Consider the following 25,895-nt stretch of genomic DNA (forward strand, 5'->3'; position numbering starts at 1 on the left):
ATTTGAGCTTTAATAATCTAGATTGGGGTTCGATTTAACATGTTAAACAGACTCTTTAATTAACCAAAGTTCTAGTCAGCCTAAGGACAGAATACAAACTTCTCATTCCTGCCCAAGGAACCACCTTGAAGCTATTCTATGAGCTTGCATGGACATCATGTCAAAATAGAATATCTTACATTTACAGCCATGGCAGGCCACAAACTGCTTTCCACTCTCTGGAGCCTTGCTGGAGCTAAGTCTTGACACATGGGGCTTCTAAGAGGCCTGGGGAACCCAGGTCCCAGATATTAAGTAGAAAGAGCTCTTTGACACGGCTGGTAAGAAGCACCAGTTGGCACACAGGCCAGCCCTGTTAGGGCCGCTCAAGGCACAAAGTCCCCTGGGAGCCTTGTTGCTGGTAAGCAGCCTCCACTACCAGTGGATGACCCCATAGCCCAGACTTTGGCTCCAGTGGCAAGAACCTGCTATTCTTAGACTAGACTTGCTTTGAGCTCCTTTGTGTTAAATTACTGAGTTTTCTGGGTGAGTTGTTTAGACTTGGAACAGGGAGGGAACAAGCAAAAAAAAAAAAGGCAAATTGAGAACAAATACCACCACAAAAATTTGCCTATTCCAGTTCATTCGGGTCACTCCAATGGGCTTAGCATACAAGCCATGAGAATGTCACATTCAACGAAGGGCAGTCATTTAAAAGAGAAAAAAAAAACCAGCATTTATCCTCCAATCAGGCTGCTGTACATTCCAACACTCACATCTTGTTGTTCAAAATCTCTTACAGCTCCTTTTGCCTTCATTGTTCTACTTCTGTTTGTGGCCTCTTTCTTACTATTTGAATGAGGAAATAAATGGAGGCTGTGCCTGAATGTGTTCCTTACTACCCATGGGTATCAATGAAGGTTGCAGATGAGAATTTGACTGAGATGACTTCATGACTTGGAGGGAAAAGGAAGCAAAAGTATAAAAGTATGTCCCAGAGAGAAAAATACTGAAACTCTCGACTAAATGCGTGTGTCCCCCCCCACATCTATAACTCTGAAAGTCAATACAACTCAGAGACACACAGAATACCACACTGAATGAGTTCTAGTTTATATAAAAATATGATATTGATAGAAGCGGAGGCTTTGCTTCTTCTGAGGAAATCAATCTGATTTCAAATGCATCCTGACTTTTGGTTTGATGGCTGCTCTCTCAACAAAATGCCTGTGTGGGTCACAGCTGATTAGGACTGCAGAGATTGTTCCTTACTCAGAAATGTCAGAGCAACCTTCTACGAGGTTCTATCCCGTCTACTCTTAACATGGATAGGCAGACTTTTGACACCTGGGGGCCCTAGTAGAAGCAGCAACAGAGCCATGCCAGAAGGGTTTGGACAGGAGGCCCTACCTCTAAGACGGTCTAAGGCCTGCTTTTCCCACTTCCTGTTGGCCTATCATGCATTTCACACCTTAGCAGATCAAAGTCATTTCTGAACAATCTGAGCTGGGCACTGCTCTCAGCTAATAATTCTTAGTTGGTCTGTTCATTCTAGGTAGACAGAGAAGCAAAGGCAAAAACTGAATCCATCTATTTCTCTTGCCATCAAGTTATCTTAGGGACCTAAAAAGATGATTTGAGGATATCCTATTAAAAAAAAAAAAAGATGAAGTGTGTTCTTTACTGCAGAGTGGATTTACGCAAAGAAGGATTGCAGTTCATAAATCATTGGCATTCTGGAGGTCCAGGGTGATTTTCTGACAATGTCTCTGGCTATGCCCTGCTGCTGGTCCCTGTTACTCTCCTTGGATAACATGCTCTGAGTTCAAGTTTTCCTTTTAACTGGGATACTCCTTGGTCTCAGCAGCTTTGGAGGAATTTTCTCTTCAAGGGCTTCTTGTTTGAACATGGGCATCCTTCAAAGGTCTCTCTCTTGTACATAACTTTTTATCTACATCTTTCAGGTACTTCCATGCAGTTCTGGGTACAGTGGTTAGGCCTGTGTGTTTTCTCCTGTGTGTTTAGAAGGAGCAGAATAGAGTGCACTGAGGTTGCAGCTGTGCCTCTAAAGCTCTCTACAGACCCTGTTTTTGATTCTCCTTCCGCCATGGACATCATATTGAGCTAATAATTTAATATATATCCATGTAATCAAGCCCAGCCTTTCATTTCTGTATGTGGTACTTCCAATTACCTGTGCCTTTCTACAACTAAATGATTACCATAGAGGATGGTAAAAAATAACGCACACCTCTGAAACAGATGAGGCAGTTCCTCATTCAGGCATCTGCGTGACAATATATTGTGGTTGAGTCTTGCCTGTGCTAATAAGCACAGCCTTGCCACTGAATGACACTCCCAGCCTTCAGCCTTGGACTGATTAGAATGGCCAATATCCAATCTAGACATATGTGATATTGGCTAATAACTTTTTCCTGTCTGAGTTCAACCTCACTTGCTATCCAGATGTCATCCGGATAGTTTCTCCACTACAGTCAGATCAACAAGCTTTTCTACTCTGTCAGGTTAAAAGAAACAAGGGGCACTGTTATCTCCCCAGATCTCCTCCTACTTAACAAGATGATCCACAATTCACTCTTCGCTGCCTTGTTGCCAGTACTATGGTGTGGCAATGAGACTTCATCTGCTTCTTCCAAATGCTGTCCCTCAACCTGAACCAGCAGAACTGCATGGGAGTTTAAGTGCAGATCATGAACTCCAAGCTTCAAACTCTTGGTAGGTGACAATCATGTACATTTGTGGATATATCCCATTGGTAGAACATGTGGTTAGCATGCATGAGGCTCTTAGCTTCATCTCCACCAAAACCCAGCAAACCAACTTAAAAAAAAAACCCACCAACTTGCACACTGTTAATAAGCACCTCAAATGAGTCTCGTGTACAAATTTAAATACCTTTTTGAAACAATTAGGTATCTTCTTCAAAGAAAGAGCATCTTCAACTAATTTATCTTACACCTTCCTCAAACCTACAAAAAGCAACCAGCATTGGTTGAATTTCTCCAACAGTTCCAAATTCCAAATCTGAACAAATACCTTGCTCAAACCCACCACCCCCAACCACCCACGAACAAGGTAATAAAGCATCAATCATGCCGCAGCAAGGGTACTTCTGTTTTTTTCCTCAAACAACTGATATGTTATTTTCTCCTTTTGTTTAAATAAAGTCAATCATCTTTTAAATATAACCTTCAAGTCAACTTTACTGAGACTTTCCTTATCTGTGCTATGCATGCCCAAAGTACTAGAACAAAGATTTTTGGTAAACATTACAAATCCTCCTTTGGGTACATTCCCTTTGGTAGAGGAAAAAACTTACCAAGCTGATCAGCTACAAAAAGAATCTTGCATGTCAATGGCTCTCAATGGCTGGAAGATAGCAGGTAATCCAACAATACCAGATAAGTAAGTCAGGAAGAAGAAGGAGGAAGAGATCAAATCCTCCCACTCTTCAAAGGCTTTCAAATTCAGCCCCACCTGTGGGGTGAGAACTCCAGTTCTTCACAAGAAGAATAATCTACAGATTGTGCAATTTCTCTTCTCTTTGGAACTCTTTCCAGATAACTCCCAGTTCTTTTTTGATCTCTTAGAAAGAATTCCTATCACCAAGTCACAGGTTTTGACACAGATGACCTGTGAGAGCTATAAGGTATCCATCAAGAGGTCTATCCCAGATAACCATTTTCTAGGTGAGGAAACTGAGATAGAAAAGACAAAGATTTTGTTCACAAGTAGATAATTGGGCATTTTCAGAGCAGAGGTTAGACAGGCTGGGGCCCTAATGTATTCCTGTCCTCAAGGTTATAAATTGTAGGGGAACTTTGGCTTCACATGAACAATGATTTTTAAAAAACCTATTATTGGTGCTTGCCTTTTTATTGAAGGTTGAACTTCAGACTACTTGCTTTGGAAAAATATTCTCTCTCTCTCTCTCTCTCCTCTCCTTTTTCTGTCAAACGCAGGACCTAGAACACCCTAGTAAAGCATTTACTATTGATCTATAATGAGCCTGACCCTGGATATTTTTAAGAGAACATTTGCAAATCTCTCATTAACCCATAAATTAAAAAATTTAAGTCAGTTTACTGCCTTATTACCACAGGGGCATTATTATATCCTCAGGTTAGGAGGATTGGAAGCATGCTGGCAGAGCATGCTGCACTGGATCAGAGCTGAGATGCACTGGAAGCAAGCACTGGGCACCATGTCACACAGCTGGAAGCCACACTGCTTGGGATGCAGCTGTCCTCTGCATCTATGAGTGCTGTGACCTCAGGCAAGCTACTTAGCTTCTCTGGACGGACCTTCAATTCCACACTCTCCTCTAAGAGGACAACAAAACCGCCACCTCACCAACTTGTGTGCTACCATGAGATACTCAAGACAAACACCTTAGAACAAAGCCAAATTCTTATCAGGTCCATACATAGATGATTGATTTAAATTAATCACAGAAAGGAAGGAAACAAACCACTCTATGCCATGGACTCTTTTGTGTGTGCCCGTGAACCTCCATGAACATCCATTCATGTGCCTTTGAACTCTTCCCATTCTTTCAATAGCCACTGGCTGGCAGGTCAAGTTTGAGCTCAATGCTCAGGCCCTAGCTTTTTACCACCACATTACTAAAGCTCTAAATAAGAATCCAAATACATCCTTTGACACTGTACCCGCAGCAGGTTAAAAATCATTCACCCAAAAAAGTCTTCTTTTTCTTGTTTAACTTTGCAATCACATATTCTGAACTAAAATTGCTGCTACACTGTATCACCGATCTCTTCTTTGGTCATTAACCTGATCTAGGAATTATCTGACTTACCAAGTTGAACTTCATCTTCAAGGACAATGAGTGCTGGATTAAACCATTTAAAAAGAAAGCCCTTGATGTGTTGAAGAAGTTAATTTCCAAAAAATTCTATACAATAATGAAACATTATAGTAATCCCAAACTAACCCTTTCAAAAATTTATTGAAATAAAGTTCACTGTGTTTGTTCATATATATATATATATATATATATATATATATATATATATATCACGTTATACATTATACTCTGGACTTACACAGACTTCTTTGTACCTAACTGTGCAGTCTGGGAAAAGTGACATGGTGCTTGGTCTGCAGCAGGCAAAAATGAGTAATTTATTGAATGGAACGAAGATTGTAAACCACACTGGGCTGAAATAGATGTGTAAGAAGGGCTGTAAGTCTTCTCTCCTAAGACACCAATGAAAATCTCCTTAGGGATACCGCTCTACCTGTAATTTATTTCGACATTTTTCTTGTGTGTAATATTATTTTTGGCATGTTAATGTATTGTCAAAGAATTCCAATCTAGTGACATGACAAAAGTTGTATTTCATTTTGGAATGTAAAGAGTATGAAAATCAATTGAATTATACAACGGTGACATGCAATAAGGGTAGCCAGTATATTCTGGGTACTGTCACTTTTTTAGAATGATTAGCAGCCTGGAGCTATTAGATTAATTACTAGAGTTTTATTCTTGCTATTATAATCACTTGGATAGGCTAAAGGGAGATAAAAACTCAAAAAGAGTGATTTTTCCCCCCCACAATCCTCATAAGTCAGATGATTAACTTCTTTTCTTGGCCTTTGACTAAACTCATAAGTTTATGCTGACAAATAAAGTAAGTGCTGAAAGTTGAAGCCTTTCTTTGATCTAGTAAATAAACCTGCAGAAAATTCAGTCCCAATTACTCTTAAAATGTATGACATATCCAGTTAGGTGACAAATTCTGGTTTCTAGCTGAAAATACATGTTACATTCCGAGTTGCTATGAAAATCAATGAGCTGCTTACAAATAAACAAAACCAGACTGACATTTTTACGTTTTCCTTTTTACATTCATTTATTCCTTCATGAAGCTCAATGATCACCCCTGAATCACCAGGACAAAAGAGGCCCCTATGTGTAGTGTAGTAAGTTTTAGGCACCACAGTATATACAAAGATAAATCAAATAGAGACTTAGCCTGAGAAGTGAGTAAATTCTGGCACAGGGTTGCCATATGCAGCTGTTCACTGAACAAAACAACAGTATCTAATCGAAGGGGGAAATGAGGTCTAAAATTAGCCTCAACTCCTCTGAGCAGGCTCTCAGTTCAGCAAGAGTCAGAGTAATTCAGCATGAAGCAGGCACTGGTGGGTGGCTCACGCCTGTAATCCTACCTAGCTATTCAGGAAGCTCAGATCTGAAGAGCAAAGTTCGAAGCCAGATGAAGCAATTAACCACCAAAAATCTGGAAGAAGAGCTGTAGCTCAAGTAGTCAAGCACCAGCCTTGAACAAAAAAACTAAGGGGCAGTGCCCATGCCCTGAGTTCAAGCCCCAGTCCTGGCACAAAGAAAGAAAAAAGAAAAGGAGTAATCAGAGTTTGTGTATCTCTTCCATTCATATTTATCTAATTGATATGATTAATCACTCCATGGAGTAGATATTGTCAGTCAGTCATTAGTCTGTACTTTATATATGAATAAACTATCCCCAGTGTGAGGGTGGGGGTGGGGGAGTGATTTGCCTGAAATCAAACAACTAATCAGCAAAAGATCATTTACTCAGTAAGTAATACTCTGTGCCCAGAGAAGTAAGAGGATGTATTATCAGAAAGTTTAAAGAAATTAAAGAACATACCAGGAAATACTCATGACTTAGAAAGGAGCAATGGGGACACAGGACAGGGCTTTGGTGAGCCAGTGAAGACATGGCAGGCAGGAGGGCACTCGGAGTGGGTAAAGTGTAGTAAAGTAGGTAAAGGAACTTGGGCTAACCAGGAACAGCATTTCTGGGTGTTTTCAGAGAAGGTGGGACTCTAGGATCAATGCTTCCTCTAAGGAAGATCCGTAGTGCCTGTGTGTAGTTCAGGTTGGATGAGGGCAGGTAGAACGGAAGATGGTCATCAAGTACTATGTCAGCCATTTGGGGCAGGGGAGGGCACATGTGTACACACACACACACACACACACACACACACACACACACACACATACTCACTAGCAAGCACAGGTATGCACACCAGCAATGGGGCTTCAACTCAGGGCCTCACAGTTTCCTTCAGTTTTTTTGTTTTGTTGTTGTTGTTTTATGTTGCTTTGCTTTGGTTTGCACTCTACTGGTTGTATCATATCTCCACTTGAGGTTTTTTACTGGTTATTTGGAGATGAGAGAACATTGGTTTTGTCTATCCAAGCTGGCTTTCAACTGAGCTCTTCAGATCTGTGCTAGGTTTTCAGGCATAAGCCACTCTGCTCCCTGGTTTTGTTTGTTTGTTTGTTTACAGGATGGTTTTCCTTTTCAATATAGTACATCTGGTCTACAAGAAATAAATATCTAGCTGCAGCTCTTGTGATTATTCAAGTTTTCCTATGCAAAATGAAACAGTCATCCTCCTAGGAATACACTATAGCCAGGGAGCTAAAAAAGTTCACTGGTCTGTGCTACCTATTGAGATCCTAAAACAAAACGAAAACAAAAAACACACAAACAAGTGGAATAGAGCAGGGTGTTGGGAAAGTAACTAGATCAATATGTAATTTAAATAATCGGATTGATAATCTGATCAATAGGAGTAACCAAACATAGCATTTTTGATCAATTTTCTTTTTCTTTTTTGCATTGATGTGACCTTTGCCAAATTTGAATTTAGAATTCAGGAGCGTGCAACCAAATTTTCTGCACACATTTGCTGCCTCAGCACGGGGCTCAGAAGATGCGGAGCATTTGTATTGGGTTTGGGAAGTGGAAGGGGCAACACTGCTGAATTACATTAACCCTGAATGCTATCTAAGGGACCAGAGCAGCTATCCCAGATAATCTACAGGCTGCAGGGGGGTTTTCGCTAAGGCTTCTCTTTCTCATAGGCTCATTCCCTAGGCTCAACTTTAATACTTCCCATGGTTCAGAGTTTCCTGACTATCTTTGCTGGGTCAGCTGTCCAGGCATTCAGAACTCTTGCTGACAGCCACAGCAAGAGATAGGAAAGAACTGGCATCCTGAGGGCTGGCATCTAAGGAAAACTTTCCAAAGGACTCATTAGTGACCAATAACATGGAGGAGGACAACTCAATGTGGATTTGGGACAGTCAACTCGCAGGCCTCTCTCCAGCCAGAGAGGATAAAACACAAGTAACCTCAAGTGTAGTGGGAAGGATCTAATCCAGCCATCAGAGCAGCCTCCTTCCAACTTTGTGATTGCAAGATTCTGTGGGGTTGAGAAATAGGGTGCAACACCTCAGGAGGGACCAGCAAGAGCTCATTGCTGAAGGATTTGGGGGTTACAGCCAGAGGTGCTCAAGCTAGTGGGAAACCAAAATGAGGAGCTGGAAAGATGGGCCCAAGTGGTGGTTTCACAGCCAAACAAGTTGCGTGGGAAGCTGTAACTCCACAGCACACCCATGCCAAAATTCAGCCCCAACAAAACAGCAACGGAGGTCTACCACAGCAAAATGAACTTCCTGTCCAGCAAGTAGGTGATTCTGAGGTTACAAATCCGTTGCCCGGGTCTGCACGGACAGAAGAGAAGAGGGAAGAGGTAGCAGACACCACCCACACAGAGAAAAAGTATTTCACCCTGAAGGCACAGCAGACAGGGCAGACAGGCCATGGCCAAACACAACTTCATGTAACAGAAAAGGGTTTTTATTTTATTTTTTAATGAAGAGAGTTTTATATTTCTTACCACTAGGAGAATAGGGAAGGCACAGTGAATGGATCAGTTTCAGGTTCAAGAGCCTGATTATTCCATCTTTTGGGGGAAATGGGTAAACTTGGCCTGTCACTGAGTGACAAGGGCTTTCAAGGCAGTGCAGTCAGGAGTCTTTCCTTGAGAAAAATGAGAGAAAAGGTGTTGGGACATGGGGAAGGAAAAGGCCAGGAGGCAGCGTTCCACATTCTGCCCACCCAGAAGTTCAAAGAGCCAGGCGCCCATGGCTTACACCTGTAATCCCAGCTACTCAGGAGGCTGAGATCTGAGGATCACAGTTCAAAGCCAGCCTGGACAGAGTCTGTGAGACTCTTATCTGAAAAAAAAAAAACAACACTCAGAAAAACCAGAAGTGGCTCTGTGGCTCAAGTGGTAGAGTGCTAGCCTTGAGCTGAAGAGCTGAGGGACAGAGCCCAGGCCCAGAGTTCAAGTCCCATTATCGACCAAAAAAAGAAAAAAGAAATTCAAAGAGTTTGAAAAGTGGACAGAGGCAAAATTCGAGCGGGTAAGTAACATTTACAGAGACTTGGAGGAGCCTGGGCATAGGAAATGGGTTGCCTGGAGTTCTGGTCTCAGACTACTCTTGGGTGAGCCAGTTTCAAAGTTGTGGAGTTCCGGAGGGGCTCCTTGAAAGGTCACGAAACTATGGATTACACAGGAATCAATGCACTTAACTCCTAGGGAAGGAGAATTGACTAAATCTACTAGGATTTGAACTCCTAGTCTCTCTTTCTCCCCTCTCTCTTTCTCTCCCTTCTCCCTCAATACCTAAATATGTCGAAGGCCATAGTTTGACCATGAAGTCATTTTCCTTCCCAGTTGGTAACACCCTGAAGGCAATCTGTAAAACCATAAGCAAACAGTACTGGGTGATTGTCTAGAAACAATCAGCCTCATGGAGTCTGCTAGAACAATGTCTTTCTGAAAGGCAGCATTTTCTGGCCTTTTATGTGCTTTTTAACAGCCACAGACATGATGCTCCCAAAACAAGGAGGGGGGAAAAGGTACTCTAGATTTAGGGCAATACTCTGCATCAAGCACCTTAAGATATATATAAAATCTTTCATAGTGAAAGGGATCTGTCAATCACTGTCACATGTAGACAATGAATCATACATTTGTCTAAAACAGGCTTAAAAATAAATTGATTTTTCTTTTTAGAATGAAAAAGGCTTTGATGGTAAAAAAAAAAAAAACTTGAAAAGTTAATCCTTAGAAGAACTTTAATCGCAAGCAAGTGCTAATGAGTACAAACTACCTTCACTTTGGAGTTCTTTTCATTAGTGAATATTGCATGGAAATTAATGTATAATGACCCAATATGTATGCTATTTCTTATTATGCTTGTTTCAAGCCTCGGTAAGCCTGTATCTCAAAACTGAGGTTTTTCAGCGTATATTAAGCTTTTAAAATGCATATTTTTTTCAACTCAATGATTCAAATTACTGTTTGAAAATAATTAAGGCAATGTTTTGAGGTTTTTGCTGCATATTCAGGGTAAACGTGATTAAAAGCACCAAACTGAAAATAGCCTCCATGTCCAAAAATAAAACACAGCTGAAGAAATTATAGAACATCCCAGCATCAGAAAACTGCAGGCATTGAACAACAACACTGTGAAGTCACAATGATTGATCTGGACAGATTTTATGATTATGCTCTTGATCATGAACTACATTTGCTGTGTGTGTGTGTGTGTGTGTGTGTGTGTGTGTGTGTGTCCACGCGCACACATGTGTTACCTATAAGAGCTTGCATACATCAAAGAAATTTGGAAGTATAGAAACAAAGATGATAAAGCATGGCTCTCTCCTTATGTGGTGAATTGCCAGGTGACTCTACCTCTCTTTTCTTTGCCTTTATTCCACTTTATTCCACAGCTCCACAACTTCCAACTTAGTTTTTGGAAGTTAATTAGAGGTAAGAATCGCATGGACAATGAGATATACAAGATGTTATGTCGAAAGAATCTTTTGGAGTTTCCTACATGGGCTGGTTTTGAACTGAGATTCTCAGATCCAGCATCCTGAGTAGCTAGGCATGAACCACAAGCACCTGACTTGTGATTTTCTTTCTTTCTTTTTTTCTTTTGTTGGTCATGGGGCTTGAACTCTGGGCCTGGGTGCTGTCCCTCAGCTCTTCAGCTCAAGACCTAGTGCTCTACCCTTGAGCCACAGTGCAACTTCTGGCTTTCTGGTGGTTTATTGGAGTTAAGAATTTCACAGCCTTTCCTGTCCAGGTTGGCTTTGAAGCATGATCCTCAGATCTCAGCCTCTTGAGTAATATGATTACAGGCCTGAGCCACCAGTGCCCTGTTAATCTTGTGATTCATATGTTCCCTTGAACATGGCTTTAAACCATATTAAGACAATCCAATAAGTAGTATTTTCTATACTATGCTTAGGAATTATGTATACCATAAAATTAGAATGCAATTATATCTGACTATTTAACTATTAATCAGTTGAAGTATTTCTTCAACCAAAGACTTAATAGATATAAATATACATTACATATATATAAATTTTATGTCTTAAGCCTCAAACATAAAAGTAAATATTATGTTCATTTCATGACAAGTAACATATGGTTTAGAGACATGTACAAGCCTTAGTAACCAGGGTAAAAGGTTTTGAACACCAATTATCTAAGGCCATTCAATTCTATAATGAAGTTATGACAGAAATCTCACTGGGATGATGACCACAATCAAGGCGGACTGTGTATCTTTACTAGATTGAGGGCCAGGGACAGTAACTTGTGCCTGTGTTCACATAGTAAGAGGGGCTAGTTACGCCAAAAGGTGTACTTCCTAATGAATTGGGGAAGAGTCATAAACATTCTGGTCAAAGCACCAAGCCAAGGCCATCACAAGAATCCAGACAGGCATAGTTAGCTAATGTGGCCATGAAACAAAGTTTAAGCCTTAAAACTGCTCCAAATTTTCATCCTTTTCCAGAACACAGTAAAAAATGACACGAAGAGCAGGGGAAGAATGATTTATGTCTTCACTCCCCCTTGGTAGGTCAGAACTACAGATTTCTGTCCCAGACAAAGAGAAAAGACCCTGTGAGGATTCAATGAGAAGATAGCTTTCCATACGCCAAAGAAGAGGCTTCACTAGACGCCAAGCTTGAAGGCCCAGCACTCTGGCTGGGAGAAAATGGCATGGATACCCAGCCCAAGTTCAGATCAAGAAAACTGTTCTCAAGCTTCACAGAACTCATTTCTGAAGTCAAGTGAAGACAGACATGATGCTTGTCTTTCACAGGACCAGTCCCCACATCCATCCACTTACAATACATTCTGCAAGTATAAACTACACAACCCACCACCCCTTCACGATGATCTCCTCCAGCATTTGCTGAAATGAAGAGGGCAAGAAAAGAAACTAAGAAGACCAGGATGGAGAAGGGATGAGAAACTAGCTTTCAAATACCCGCTTAGTACAGCTGGCTACTGCATCCATTGGTGGGTTCTCCTCTAGCACGCGCGCGCGCACAAACACAAACAAACACACACACACACACACACACACACACACTCTATTCAGTATCCTAGAAAGCACTTTATTTGGCTGTCCTGGAAAGGACTTGCATATCAATGAAGGACTCCACACTCAAGCAAAGTAGCTTTCCTTCAGTGGATATTAAGTATTCCCAGATTCTCACTAACGACCAGGCTTCTGCTTCAGATCAACTTAACCAATTCTGGGTTTAACCCACCTCCCTTTAGCTTATATATGGTAGGTCTACACAATTACTGAGAAATGGACAATAATTCAACAGTAGATGAAAGTATTATGAACACTTCGCTTATCACCATTGAAGGCAACAGAGGCTGAGAACTGCCCAGAGCAAAGTTAAAAAAAAAACAACCATACCTACTACAGCAAAATAAAACAACAGCAACAACAACAACAAAAAACACTTACTACATTGGGCTTGAACTTGAAAAGCAGCTGGAGAGTCTCAGAGCTCTAGTTTTGAGCTGGGTCTGTGGCACTTTTCTTTGGACCCACATTCTAGAGCCAGCATGGCAGACTCTTCCAAATGTACAGAGGGAAAAAAATCTCAGGCACAGTAATTTTCTATAACATTAATTAAAAACAAGGACACTATCTTAATTTTATAAACACATAGCCATATTATCAATACTTGCTGAGAAAAGAAAGGATACACATATACAAACATATACACACAATTAACACACACACATATATGAAAAAATAAAAGTTACTACATTCACTGACTCATGCATAGAAATCACTTCCTAAATTGAGTCTTAGCACATGTAACCTCATTTGTAATACCCACAAGGAAGGCACTATTGTTCCCACATTACAGGAGGGAAAAGGAAAGTACTAAAGTTAAGTAATAGCTTCGAGATACATAGTAAGGGCTAAGCTGAAATTGCAATTCAGCTCTCATTCCAAATCTCTGGCTCTTCATCACCATTTTATGTGTGCAAATCAACTTTGAGAGACTGTTCTTCATAATCCACTGCAACCTCATAGGACCATTCTTTTTTCTATAACTGCAAAAGGAGTTTATGGTTTAGTACCAGAAAAAAAGCCCACTAATATATTACATCTTATTTTTTTTAAAAAGCCATCCAAACTAATACATACTTGAGTAAATTCACCATTCACTTTTTCTGGTGTTTACAAATTGGAAATATGATAAGAACATAGATCTGATGTCATAATAGATTATATCCCCTAAAAATGGACATAAGGATGCTTATGTCATTATTGTTTATAACTGTTGGTATTTCTGATCAATGCTTTAAAATTGAAAAATCAGAAATAATAAGCCTAACTTGGGGGGAGAAAGAAAAAAATGTATAATTGCTTGTGACAAAAACTATTTGCTCCCTAGAAACCTGGAGACTTAACTGAAAACCTATTAGTAATTCACAGGAGAACTCAATAAAGGGATTGGATGTAAGATAAACATGCAGAAATCAATAGCTTTCCTGTAGATCAGTGATAACCCGATAGAAGATATAATGAAACTATTGGAAAAACTCAATGGGTCTGTGTTTTCCAATCATTGTGGCCGTAGTGAACAATCTTTTTTTTTTTGTAGGAGTTAGGTTCTTTTTTAGTATATCTGTGTTTTAAAGTTGCAATAATAACTTACAATCTTTAACGTTAGGATACTGCTTTCCTTCAGCAAAGGATTGATTGTTGTATTAGAAGGAAAGGGTTTTTTTCTTCTTCTTTGTCCAGATGCTGAAAACATACTGGGGAATTCTTGCCATTGCCAGTAACCAATTAAAAAGTACTGAAATAGTTACAGCTACATTTTATCAAAGAAGATGGACCTCACAGAATCCTTTATATCAAGACAAGCACACACTGGGCGCTGGGGTTTATTTAGCTAAGTACAGTAGCCATTTTTGCCTGGTGAAGGTTAAGTGCCTCCAACATACCATCGTGTTCTATTTCAAACCACTGAGAAATGCTTTTCTCCTCATTCATGCAAAGAGAGTGAGCCTCCCCATTGTTCCACCAACAGGAATCCTTTTGCTTAAAAAAGCTTCACATTGTTTCACTGTGGCCAGGCCCCAGTGCTAATTTTAAACCCTATACAGAGGCCAAGCCAAAGAAAGTGCTCTCAAAGGCAATCTGAAATGTTCAAGTATTACACTTAGCTGCACAGCTTTTCTGACCCCTTCTTAAAGAAAGGTGAACAATGAAATCTCCATTTCTCTCATTAGTTAATTAGCACCTTTACCTCTTAAGGACTGGAAGTACTGTAAATTACCTACACATTGATTCTCAAAAGTCAGGAGCTACTTTCCCTATGCATAGATTTACCCAACCTTTATATATAATACTCTTCTCTAAACATAGACTAAACGTTACAGAATGGACTGCAAAAGGTGAGCTCAGTCAAGAGTGCCCTCTTATTGATCTCTTACTTTTCCTAACACTTTTCTTCTAATCCTCTTCATAATTACATGAACTGCAAGAGCTTTCCTAAAGCTGTCAATTATTCTTGCATACATTTCCAAATGGCCAGCCAGGAAGCAGGCTGGGCACTAGATCAAGCTGTCAATGTCCCCTGCGAAGCTATCGACAATCTTCTGGGCATATCCATCAAGGGCCTCCTAGGGTTCTTCAAACTCTTTTCCCTCGGAGGAGAGCAAGAAGGGTGGAGGAGCCAGGAAAGTATTGATCCATCCTTTTAACATGTTAATTTGCCTGGGGCTGTTTCAGTCACTGCCAAGCTGGACACTTCAAAAGGAAACTGTTTTTCAAAGTGGGGATGTCTTTTTCAAACACTTAAAATGGAAAACAAATGAATCCAAGTATCAAGTTCACAGATCCTTGTGAAAGAGGATGGCCAAACAGAAAAGGGAGAGTCAATACAAAAAGAGGGGATCCAAAATGAACTGATAGTAACAAGAAAACCCCGATCTTGAAACATACTTTAAACTTCTAAAGCCTACATGCATCATAATCCATTTGACTATAACCTTCTGAGTTAAATTAATCTTTAAGAGAAAAAAATAAGGATGGTATAATTAAATAGATATCAAACCATTGTTGATATTGATGAATGTTTGAGCATTTCTGCAAATGAGAAAAATGGAAAGCCAAACAGATTGGTCATTTAATTGTATCTCTAGCTGACAACATATTGAAGGCTAGATAAAAGAAAAATAAGGAGTTGGAAGGATTAGAGAACTGCTGCATGATTCAAGTAACTTTGTTTACTGTCTTTGATGAGAGGTTATTATTTCATCAGTGAAACATGGTACTAGTAAGGCTATAATGCATAACTAAATGACTAAAGATTGTGAAGTACCATATTAATTTTGAAAAAAATTAACCATCAAATCCAATGATTTGCTCTCACTTTCTAGGTCATATATTTCTGGTGAGTATAGTTACTTGTAAATGGTTTTAACAAGAAGAAATCACATAAAAAATAAAAATAAAAAAGATGGCCATGCTCAAGGATTCAGTCAGTGGGAAACTTCCAAGTTTTCAATTAGAGGTGTTCTTTGGGACAAAAGCTCCAGAGAAAAGATTCCAACTGGTTGGTTCTTAACTAATCATGAGGTTGGCCCATATTTACCTGCCATGGTATTATGGGAGGAAATCAGTATTCTCTTAACCTTTGACCCTTGGGATCCAAGGCAGACAAAAGCCTAAGCTTGAGTCTTGGGAGAACACAGCCAAATGTCAAACATCAGGGAAGCATTTGTGAAGGAAGCATTTGGCTTGGGCAAAGCCAGCTTCACTGGGGTAAATTGCTACTCACAAACAAGCTATGAGGAGATAACCCCATAAAATATGAACAAAATGGAACCTTTTTCCCTTGCTTCTAAATTATTAGTTTTATGGGACTTCATGCCGAATGGTATGAAAAAAATTCAATTTGTTTTGAAGCACATTAGTCTGTCTAACATCCTAATTATTGTTTACATTGCCATTTGCCTTCTATTAAGAATTGAATAATTACCCAGCACTTCATAGTTGGAAAAATACAAGCAAACAGGATTATCTGAGTAATTAAGAAATTGTACCACAGCTTTGTACTGGTGTGGAAAAAAATCTATCTATCTATCTATATCTGGGAAATGATAATTATGAATCAACTTATTTCAAATGGTATTTTAAGGATTGTGAGCAATTGAGATCTGTAACGGATTAAGAGGTTAGTAAGATCACCTTTGAGAAGTGTGTGTCTGTTTAAATCCATCCCTAGAAACAAGAGCCAGATGAGTAGATGAATTTTCTCATCCGCTAATGACACCAGAGAACGCACCAAATACAGAGCCTTCTGTTGCTCTTTAATTCTAATAATCCATCCCAAATGGACTTGGAACAACATCATCCAACTTTGTCAGCCCATAGATGTTTCCCTGACCCTGCCTCTACTTTATTACCCCACAATCCATGTCTGCCTCTGCCCTGTGAAATTAGTCTGAACTCAAGACTCATTGGCTTTCAAAAGCATCTCATGCAAAATCCCTCCCTCTAGGTTACAGAATGTGAAAGATCATGGACTTTCTGAAGATAGTTCCTTTTCTGAGTGCAATTTATTGGGTGAAATCATCAGGGTGATTGCGTTTCCAGGCTAGAAGAAATAAATCATGGTTCTATACTTTGTAAGATTTGAGAAGACCTAGAAGGGAGGGGGCAGACAGATTCAGAATGACTGACATGGGGGCTGGGATTTCAAAAGATAATCTTCAAGCGAAAGTGAACACATACATACACACACACACACACACATAACAAAGTAAATACACTTTTTAAAAGGAATTTTATCTGGGACATGAGTTCGCATGAGATTTTTGTTATGATTCTCTATATAGGAAGACTGATTTATGTATTCATAGATGCAGACATGCAGGGGAAAAACCATGGGGTAATTTGTAGCTACACACATGCAGTGTCTACTTATTGAAGGAGTGAATAGATTCCAATGCATTTGTGACCTCAAACCTGTTTGTGGAACTTCCTGAGACCTGACAACTCTTTCACAAGGAATTTGTATCTTTTCCTTTACACTTTTTTTTTTAAAACCCTTTGTTGGAGGGCACTTGTAAACATTCCTAGCATAATCCGAATCCTACTATCTCCTCCACCTCAGAAAGAACAGCAAGATTCCAGCTGAAGCTGTCACTAACTAGACAGGCCCTGGGATTCACCAAGGCTGGGGTCCTTTTCCAAAGGTCAAAATAAAATGAGCATCAGCGGCTTGGGTTATTTTGCATGAAGGCAAGGGGTCCAGAGAGTGACAACCAGCCACACTGGGGCAGGGGGGGGGAAGGGGGGGAGAGGGTAGAATACACAAAAAGAGTCCAGTGCAAATAACCCACACAAGATCTCTTCTCACCCACAATCTCTGGAAAGCATTCAAATCAACACCGAATTAATTTGCATGGTCTCTAAATCATGGAGTCCTGCATAAACAGCAGGCGACGTTGGCTGGAGTTTCCAAAGGAAGCCCTCACGCTTTTGTGATGGGGGAAATGAGTGTGCTGTTTTGCAGGCGGTCACAGAGAGAATATGCAAATCGAGAATCTGCTGCGGGAAAAGGCAAGGCTGGGCAGACAGCTGAAGACTAGCATTCACCCAGAAAAGGCTGGGTGTCTCCAAAGGGAGTTGTAAGCCTTCCTTGACAGGTTTGTTTCTCAGCAAGGAAAAATAGACCCTGAATATTCATAGAATGCCCACTTAGTCAAGGGACTATTAATTACCCCCTAGATCATGGAACCACGTGAAGTCATGGGCTCTCTTGGTCTAAACATCTCAGAGGTGAAAGCTGGAAAGGTATACAATGAGAAAAAGGGGTTGTGCCCTAAGTTCAAAGATACAGGCTCTCGAGTCCCAGAGACAGCTGAGGCCTTCTCTCTTCAATCTTTCCTTTTCACAAGCACAATAAAACTAAAGAGAGCACTGAGCCATGTTATTGGACACAGATAACCAGTTTTTAAAAAGCCCAAAGCTATAAATCGCTGCCTCATTTCATAGAAACATCTAAAGGGGCTGAATAAATAAAATGCCATTCTTCTAAACTACCTGAAACTCCCAAATAACAAGTTTTCAGGATTTCCTTATTTCATTTTAATTTGGAAATGACTGGCCACCCTACCACTGTCTGCCAAAGGAAACTAAAAGGTCAACAGCTTCCTCCAGCAGGTTCGCTGTGACCAGAGAACCCTCTCCTACTCATTGAAACTATTCAGGATGCTAAAAGGTTTCAACTAGTAAGAGTTAAAGCTATCAACAGTTGCTGCTGGAAATCTGAACAGAATTTTTAAAATTTATTTTTACCCGTCGTGTTGGGACTCGAACTCAGACCCTGGGAGCTGTCCCTGAGGTTTTGTTCTTAAGGTTAATGCTCTCTACCACTTGAGCCACAGCTCCACTTCTGACTTGGTACTTAATTGGAGATAAATCCCATGGGCTGCCCTGCAGAGGCTGGCTTTGAACCCAGTCCTCAGTTTGCAGCCTACTGAGTAGCTAGGATTACAGGCGTGAGCCACCACTGGTGTGTGCTCAGCTTTCATGTATTTATTCACGCATTGGAAAATAATAAGAAACTCATCTCAGGTTAACATAACTAATATACTTGCGTGGCAATCAGTTTTATTTTGCTGTTTCTAGTTTAGAAACAGAAATAAAATTAATGAGAACTGTGCTATAACCCCTCAGTATAAAAAAAATTGCAGATTTTGTGAAAGAAACTCATAGAAGAATAAGGCTGAGCCAGGTGTAGTAGCACAGACCTGTAATTCCTGAACTATGGGGATTGAGAAGGAGGAAGCCAGCCTGGGCTACAAGGCAAGGCCTGGTCTCAAGGAATCATAAAAGAAAAACCCCGTTGGACTATATTTCAGACCCACTTCGCTAGAACGATGGCTTGGGGAAGGGAAGTTTTAATCAATGTCGATAATCATACCTTACCATCACATTAAGTCACATTGCCTGTCCCAAAGCAAAACAAAAAATTTAATACCTTGGAACACAACCAAATGGCTTATATTGCTGAACAGAAACTGACTGAAAACAGTCCACTGTCACTATAAGAGAAACAATTTCTATGTAGTAAGTGGTTAATGATACTAGGAAGAGTACCATGCCTTTATTTCAAGAGGTTTCTATGTATGTACCCTACATAACAGAATATTATGTCTCACCAATTTATACATGTGAACTGGAGGTCAAGGAAGTTAAAATCCACAACTATATATCTGATTAAGTGGTCCACTAAGAACTAAGCCTAACTCTTACAACTCCACAGGCAGCTCCTAACCACAAAACAAGCTCTGTGTTGATTTCCAAGCTAGAGAGCCAGGTTCAGGCAGAGAAGATTCTTAAACGTGATAAAGATGGTTAAGACCCAACTGAAAGAGAAATCTTAAACTAGGACTATATTAACATATTAATCATATGCAAAGACTTTGGTATACCACATTGACTCCATGAAATGTTATTTTATCAGACAGATGAGAAACAGCTCAGACTTCCTTATGTATTTATTTACAGATTCATTCAGTCATTGAGAGTAAATATTTATATTTAATGAGACTCAACAGAGTTCATAATTGTCACTAGAGATATTAGTTTGGGTATATCTACCTGGCTATACGCATTCGCTCATACTTTCATAATGAATTTCACTAAATTCACTTATAAACTATAAAACCAGAAAACTAACGGAGCCAAGTTAAACCACTCATTAAAAACAAAAAACAAAACCTGTCTGGGCACCAGTGGCTCACGCCTGTAATCCTAGCTATTCAGGAGGCTGAGATCTGAGGATCACAGTTCAAAGCCAGCCAGGGCAGGAAAGTCCATGAGACTCTTATCTCCAGTAAACTACCAGAAAACTGGAAGTGGCGCTGTGGTTCAAATGGTAGAGTGCTAGCTTTGAGCTGAAGAGCTGAGGGATAGCACCCAGGCCCAAAGTTCAAGCCCTACAACCAACAGGAAAAAAAAGAAAAAAGAAAAAAAAATCCTTCAAGTGTAAGTTGTGAGTTAAAGGGTTTGCTTAAAAATTGTACTAAGAAATATTGAGGAAACCTAAATGTCTATTAATGAAGGAAAAGTTACATTAAAGAAGTAATATTTATACTCTAGACCATTAATCATCAATTAAGAATGGTTTCTAACATAGAATGATCCTCATGGTAATCAAACATCATAAAAACAAGATGACAATTAATGTGCTCCATCTGTCCTGTGTGTGTGTGTGTGTGTGTGTGTGTGTGTGTGTGTGTGTGTGTAGAGGACTTGGAAGAGTTCACTGCTTTATTTTCTGCAACTCTGCATTGGAAATTTTCCTGACAAGCATGCAGTTCTTTGGTAAAATCAAATTTGTCCATTAATTGCAAATAAAAATGAAATGGCGACATTCCAAGACCTGCAAGTCAGACCTCTATCAGAGCCACCTTTGTGCCACTCAGTGGTAACTGAAAAACACTGAATCAGTCTTTTTCCTGAAGGCTCCAGTATTAACAGAATAATTACATCTTAATTCACTTTCGAAAGGTACAAGGAAGCTCTGCTAGACTAAAATAAGTCATCACATCTTAAATACCATTATTTCAAAAACCCTCGCTGAGATAATTCCTATGTGATGCTTAGGTAGACCCAAAATAGAGACCACTGCTTGATTCACACTCACAAAAGAAACCTGGTCACACAAGGGGAGAAGACTTAGAAAGTAGGACAGAAGAAGGACAACAATTAAGACCTGGTTTTCTCCTAGATAAAGAATTACATTTTCCAGTGATCACAGCCATGCTTCAAAGCCAGAGATAAAAGCAGCCCGAGATTCAAGCAATTGATTCTTAAAGACACAATTCAAAGGTAAAAGAAAAAAAAAATTCAAAAGTGAGAGGAAACGAAATAGCATCTCTCTGAACTACATTTTAAATGCTTCCTTTCCTTTGCTTCTTTCTCCTATGGTCCTTCTGCAGTATATTAGAAAAACAAAGTCATCATTATTATTTTTTTTTTCAAACACAGCTCTTGGCCTCTTTTACTGCATGAGATTTAACGTATTTCTATTTTACAGTCATAAAATCATTTCTATTCTGTTCCTTCTCAAAAGAGCTTTTAATAAAACACATTTTTATTGCTATGAACACATTATCCATGTAATAATATACAACACAGGGCCCAGTATACCTAAATGTACTGTAAAATTGTGTATTTATATTTGTTTATTTACTTACAGCAGCACTGGGATGGTTAAGCAACTATTAGTGAGTGTCACCTCCCACCCAGCCTAGTAAAATTATATATTTTAGTTTGAATCCTGACTAGCTTAATTTTACTCAAGGTATGATTCGTGTGTGGCCTTAAGAATGACTCTATAAGAATGTTTACTCATAAGGTTCAAGTGGCTCATACCTGTAACCCCAGCTACTCAAGGAGGCTAAGATCTGAGGTTTAAATAACCCTGGGGAAGAAAGTTTGTGAGACTCTCTCATCTCCAATTTACCACCAAAAAGCAGAAAGTAGGGCTGTGGCTCAAGTAGTAGAGTGCCTGTCTTGAGAGAAAAAGCTAAGGGATCACACCCAGGCCCTGAGTTCAAGCCCAAGTACACACTCTCTCTCTCTCTCTTATTCTGTTTCACACACACACATACACACACACACACTTTATATTTTCTGAACATTGCTTAATAGTATTCCTCCCAAATTTCATTTTTCTTCAGCTTTGTAATTAAGCAAAAAATACATGAAAGATGAGTAAAGGATCTTTTCCTCTGTTCCCCCTGCTCAGGATTCCTGCAGTAAGGCAAACAGCCCTCTAAACATGGAGTCCATCTCCTTTCTTTGAGGGTAACAGACTTTGTGCTGGATTTTGTTGCTTTTCCTTGACAATCTGACCGGCTCTGGTCACTCCTAAGTTAGCCTTTGCACCCCATCCCAAGGGAAGTGCCAACTCCAGCCATCTAGTCTCCCTGAGAGGATAGACAATTGGCTAACACTCTTTGTTGTCTCCGGGAGACCAAACCAAATCATTTCAGAAAGTGCTATTGAAGCGCACAATGAACTTGCAGCTGCTTTGGGGCAGGCCCACCACCTCCCAGCCGCTAGCTCTCAGATACCTTCCCGGCAGCTCTTCCCATTAGCATGGACTGCAGGCCAGACCACTGAAAGAGGAAGTGTAGTTCTGTCCCCAAGGTCTTGGGATGACTCTGCTAGATGACCAGGGTTAGATTCAGACAACAGCACATCCCAGGCCCCCACCCACCCAGGCCATTTTAACCCAAGGAGCCTTTGTCAAACATTTAAGATCTTAATCAATCTTCACTCTGACCTCTCAGACCCTGAGGAAGATGGATGAGGAAGTAGGCGACCTTTCACCTGTTCTTCTATTTGTCCTGCCACAGTGAACCCATTCAGAAGACAATGGGGCGGAGCCAGCTGCCAGAGTTCTGAAGATCTGGCCCTTTCTCCTTTATTTTTCTCCTTAAGCTCTCTTTACATTCCTGGTCTGGTCACACCCCCAAATCACTTGTCTCCCTTTCAAAGGAAAGTCCTCTTTCCTACTGAAGAAAGGAAGATAGAGAGAGAGACCTAGAGACAGAGACCTAGAGACAGAGACAGAGACCAGGAGGGGAGAGGAAGATCCTCCCCAGATAGCAATACGATTTTGAATATAAAGCATGTGAACGGGTGTGAGCTTTTGCTAGAGCAAGGAAACAAGGCTGCTTCCCATTCTCTCTTTGACTTCAGAGTGGATGAGAGGTAGGTTTCCCTTTCATTATTCCAACTCAACAAAGTTAAAAGTTCTGTCCTTGAGAAGGGCAAACAGTAAAAGAAATGTTATCATTGTCTCCTATGCAGTGATTTTATGATCAAATAGGAGACTTGATCATCTGTAGTTTGTCTTCCTGGCAAGTTTATGAGTTAAATATACTTCTTGTCCTATTTTTAAGATGGACAAACCAAGTTACAGTGAGACTAAAAAATACACCCGAGTGGCTGGTGGCTCATGCCTGTAATCCTAATTACTTAGAAGACTGAGATCTGAGGATAGTAGTTCAAAGCTAGCCATGGCAGAAAACTGAAAAGCAGGAATTGGAGCTGTTGTTCAAGTGGCTAAGGAACAATGCCTAAGCCCTAAGTTCAAGCCTAGTATTGGTGTGTTCATGTGTGTACACACACAAACGCGCACACACACACACACACACACACACATCCACAAAGGAAAAGAAATAGTTCTACATCTACGTGATCATTTGTGAGCAGAAAGAGAGGCATTTTCTTGACTCCATACTTCTTTTTCTGCTCAGCCTGATGCTTCTGACAAAACTCATAATGTTAACCATTTTCCTTGTTCTGGAGATTTTTATAGTGCTTGGTCATCTTTGAAACTCTTATTTGAAAAATCTCTTGTCATTCAGGTTTTTCCTTCTTCCCTAAATTAATCAGAGATTTTCCACTTAAGAGAAATAAAAAAAGAAGTGCAGAATTTTGTGCTAGGATCATCTTCTTGAAAGAACTAACCATTCCAACGAAAACAAGACACAGTTGTAACCGCCCCCTGCAGAACCTATGTGCAAATCCAAAAGGTTCTCAACATTCACACAAGTGACTCATGAGATAGCTGGCCTACAGTTAGAACACAAGTTGCTCAGAAATGTACAGGCCAGGCCCTCTCTTTCTCTGAATCACATGATTACCTGGCTACCCAAGATGATTTCCAGAAAGCAAACCACTAAAATGTTCAATTGCCTTTACATTTACTTCGCCCACCATCTTTTTCTCTTTTTCTTCTAATTTGTGGTGTAAAGATGTCAAGGGGTTCCACAGTATAGCAATGTATGACTTACTGAGCTTATGACCATTGAAAATCAATAGCATTAGGAACAGGGAGATGAGCTAATGCTAGAAGGTGAGCATTGTAAGCAGGAAATGGAAGCCAGTGGGGTTTCATTTAAAAAAAAAAGCACATAAAATGTCAACATGCAAAGATGTGCAAAGTCCTATTTTACAGAAATCAAGAAGGCAGAATAATTTACTCTAGAACATGACAGGGTGCCATGGACCCATTCAATGCACTGCCCTTACCAGATCAATATAAGTTAGTTGCCAATAGAAATGCAGTTACATATTTTCTAATATTAATACCAGAACATACTTCAGGGTTTCAGCTTGGTACAGCACAATGTTTGCCAAGTCAATCAAGAGCAAACAAGCAAACCAGAAGAGTGAGGAGTGAATCTTGATAGATAACTTTAGATTCTAATTTGCAAATTTGCATGATAACAAGTTTCCCTTTTTCACTCTAAGTTAAAAAGAAAAGACAGGCTGTGTCTTCCTTCTGTTTTATTTACAATGAAACTATAGGACATTCAGTGCTGGTAGCCCTAGAAGTAACTGGAGCAAATGAGTAGTTGCTATTGGAAAAATATAAATTCTGAATGGAGAAACAAACAACCGTAGGAAACCAAATTACCAAAAATGCAATTTTCTTTCGGTTATGACTTCAGATAGACTCAGTCATCCAAGTGTAAGACCCTGTAGTTAATAGTACCCTGTCATTAAGATGGCTGAAATGCCAGACAAATTGTGTGGCAGCTAGTTATTTAAGGCCCTTTGATCACCACAGCAGATGAACCATGTGGCAAAGCAGTCGATAGCTTAGCCATCACCAGAAGAGAAGAAGCTGTGTTCCATGAATGGGATCACAGTTACATAACCGTCATTTACTAGCAATCCTAACAGGGCAGGTAATATTAATGAGCACTAAATATAAACACCAAGTAAGACAAAACTTGTAATAACTGATATGCTTAAGCTTTCATTTACACGTGGCATGAACCATATATATTGACATATATATGCCATATATATGTGTATATATATATATATACACACGTACATACACACACACACACACACAGCCATATATAAGTATAGGCTACAAACTCCCCAGGATTTTACAGAACAGGAAAATAAATAAGTCAACAGTGAATTTCACACACTGAACTTCAGAAATGGGGGGGAAAAAAGCACCGTAAGTAAGATGATAAATAGTAAATTAACACAATAAAAACTTTATTTTTTTTCAAACATTCAATAATCCAAACAGATTGCAATTTACTGTGATTGCTCCTGACCACAGATCAAATAAGCCTCTCACTAACTCTGTTATCTTCTCCTAAGAGGTATAAAGAGATCCTTAGTCAAGATGAATTTCTCTTAAGAGACCCTATCCAATGGCTGTTCAGGGGAACAGAATATACTTGAGATATTCTTACTCTACTTTGTCAGAGCAGGGGTTTGAGTCAGAGCTTCTTGGGCTTACAAGTGCACTAATACTCGAGCCACACCCCCAACCCTAGTTACTTTCCTTCTTTGACAGGAGCAAACAACAGGACTTCAGGACTTTGTTCCCCTTGCCTGAGGGGAAGAATCAGTTGGAGGGAGAATTAGGACATGACAATCCTGATTTCACTTTTAAATCATTCATGATCAGATACTTCAGCTAAAATATATATATATATATATATATATATATATATATATATCCATCTTTGTCATTTTACCAGATCCAGATACAGGCAATCTCTGGCTCCAAAGCAGGTCCACTGGGTCTCGGGTCTTTAAGTAAGAAGCAATGAGGCTCACAGGATTGTCCAGCTTGTTCATTTACATTTCAGAGGGTGCATCAAGC

At 39.8% G+C, this 25,895-nt stretch overlaps 1 protein-coding gene across 3 annotated transcripts in view; it reads right to left on the bottom strand.

The window, feature by feature from the left end:
- The window catches only part of Epha4 (EPH receptor A4), a 134,543-nt gene that overhangs the window by 99,697 nt on the left and 8,951 nt on the right, over window positions 1-25,895 (bottom strand). The gene's annotated exons all lie outside the window — the stretch shown is intronic.

The sequence above is a fragment of the Dipodomys ordii genome, unplaced genomic scaffold (assembly GCF_000151885.1).
Source record: "Dipodomys ordii isolate 6190 unplaced genomic scaffold, Dord_2.0 Scaffold1, whole genome shotgun sequence".
Lineage (NCBI taxonomy): Eukaryota > Metazoa > Chordata > Mammalia > Rodentia > Heteromyidae > Dipodomys > Dipodomys ordii.